General features: G+C 39.3%; 2 protein-coding genes across 5 annotated transcripts in view; both read left to right on the top strand.

Moving 5' to 3' along the window:
* The window catches only part of ChAT (Choline acetyltransferase), a 204550-nt gene that overhangs the window by 6314 nt on the left and 195736 nt on the right, over positions 1–2500 (top strand). The gene's annotated exons all lie outside the window — the stretch shown is intronic.
* The window catches only part of VAChT (Vesicular acetylcholine transporter), a 91213-nt gene that overhangs the window by 6258 nt on the left and 82455 nt on the right, over positions 1–2500 (top strand). Inside the window, exon 1 of one of the 2 annotated variants that reach the window (XM_086541646.1) lies at positions 401–477. The exons of the other annotated variant lie outside the window; for it this stretch is intronic. The gene's annotated coding sequence lies outside the window, so the exon portion shown is untranslated. Of the gene's footprint in view, positions 1–400; positions 478–2500 lie in introns of those variants that run through there. 2 annotated transcript variants of the gene reach the window in all.

A 2500-nucleotide genomic window follows, 5' to 3' on the forward strand; every position in this document is an offset into this window, starting at 1 on the left:
CATTTTTATTTGTTAAATCACTTAAAGGTTGTAAAAATCCACGTGTAAACAACAAAAGCACTGTCGAAAGGAATTCAAATGGGCGGGGCTCTTTAAATACCCGGGCATTTAAACAGGACAGAGTGCATCGTGCACCTAGCAATGACTTTATTTTGGTTGCATACGGGGGGCAGGAATTTCTACTTTTTGATTATTTACTTGTTTTTTTTTCGATTTCGCGATGTGCCGACTACTTTAGCGAACAAAACTACAAATAAATCATTGCGTGAGAGAAACCGAAACTAAAAAAAAGTTTCAAACATAGAACATGGCATCAGGGAGATCCGAGGACAGCTGATGAGGGTGCCTACTCATTCTCTCTCACGCATGCCGGACGAGAGACGCGCCAAACGTGACGGATAGAATATCTTCGTTTTTGTCATTTGCAATAGCCGTGTCTGTGGAAAGAAAAATGAGCTACTTAGAACCTGCTTTATGGTGAGTGTTAATTGGCATGATTTGGGAGTTATCAAGTGAAAAAAATCTATCTATATTGGTTTCTTTAATGGCTGTTGTTGACCAAACGAGGTTCACTTTTGTCGTTCCTCGACTAAAGTGAACAGTTATGGCGAGAATATACTTTTCTTGATAAACTAATTTTGAGATTGAATCGTGGGATATAAAGCTTCAAAAGTTCCATTTACTTATGTCTAAAAATCCCTCAATTTATTTCTGAACTTCACAAAGGCCTTGAATAATTACCATTATAATAAGCTTTGCTTACTGAACCACCGAAGACATAACAAAACAACCATTAAAACTTTTCCTAATATTTACGGAAGACAGCAATGGGATTACGTAAAGCTGGGGGTCCTCAGACACCACATATATCTCAATAGGAAAATTGCCTTCATAAACAAACTAATACGTAGAACCTAACTAAGGACACTGCTCTGTTGCACTTGGAACTGTTGCCATCTAGTAGGAACAAGGTGTTGCCACGCGGTAGGTCATTTATTTATGTAACCCAGAGAACATTTTGGAATTTAATGGTGGATGATAACAATGATGATGATAATAACTGTGGTGATAATATTGATAGATATGATAATGTTGATTATGAATATAACGCCATAATAATCCCTATACCAATGATAGTGATAGCGATGGTAAAACAAATGATAAACAATAGTTACACTTTTATCAATAAACTGATTGTAGTGATGGTATTAGTAATGGTACTGATGGTAACAATAATAACAACAATTATAATCATGGTGTTAATGATAATGATAATGATGATGGTGTTGATAATTGATGATGATTAGGGTATTAACAATGATAACAGTAATGAAAATGATAATAATAATGATAATTATATCGATCGCAATAGTAATAATAATGATAATCATGTCAGTGAGAATAATTGTAATAATTATAATGATAATGATGATAATAATGATAACGATGATAACAGTACTAATGATAAGGATGATAACAATAATGGTTCATAATAATAATAATAATAATAATAATAATAATAATAATAATAATAATGATAATGATAATATCATTGAAAATAAAAAATAATATCATTGATAACAATAATATTAGTAGTAATAGTAATGATAATGGTAATAATGATTATAATGAAAGTAATTATACAAAAAATGGTAATGGTGGTAATGATATCGTTATCAGTGATATAGAGAACAACCAGCTAACCAACTTCCTTAGCACCCTCCTCCCCTTCCCCCTTCCCCCTTCCCCCTTTCCCCTACCTCCTCACCCCACACCTAGTACATATCTCCCCTTCCCACCTCCCTCCCTCCTGACCCCACACCTAATACCCTCCTCCTCCCCCTCCCCCCTCTCCCTCCCTTCTCCTCTTCCCCCTTCCCCCTCCTCCCCTCCTTCCCCCCCATTCGCCAAAGACATCGCTAGCTTGTTCATTCATCGTCTTCTCTCAGCAATTATTAATGACAAGGCTTGTGGGAAAGGTTTCATATGGTAGAATAGAAGCTGGGGTGGGGGTGGGGGGTGGAGGGAGGGATAATGGGGGAAGAGGAGGGCGCGAGGGAGAGGGAAGGGGTGCTAGGAAGAGGGAGAGGGAAAGGGTAGGATGAGGGGGGAAGATAAGGAAGGAAGGGGATGGGGAAAATGAGGAAGGATGGGTTTAAGGGGATAAGGGGAAGAGAAGGTGGGGGACACGAGGGAGATGGGATGGTGGAAGAGAGAAAGAAATCAGGAGGAAAGGCGTATGCGAAAAAAGTTTTGCGGGGTAGCAGAGAGAGAGAGAGAGAGAGAGAGAGAGAGAGAGAGAGAGAGAGAGAGAGAGAGAGAGAGAGAGAGAGAGAGAGAGAGAGAGAGAGAGAGAGAGAGAGAGAGAGAGAGAGAGGGAGAGAGAGGAGAGAGAGAGAGAGAGAGAGAGGAGAGAGGAGAGAGGGGAGAGAGAGAGAGAGAGAGAGAGAGAGAGAGAGAGAGAGAGAGAGAGAGAGAGAGAGATAGAGGGATAAGGAAT

The sequence above is a fragment of the Penaeus japonicus genome, unplaced genomic scaffold (genome assembly GCF_977035675.1).
Source record: "Penaeus japonicus unplaced genomic scaffold, GWHDUDI00000001_assembly GWHDUDI00000001, whole genome shotgun sequence".
Lineage (NCBI taxonomy): Eukaryota > Metazoa > Arthropoda > Malacostraca > Decapoda > Penaeidae > Penaeus > Penaeus japonicus.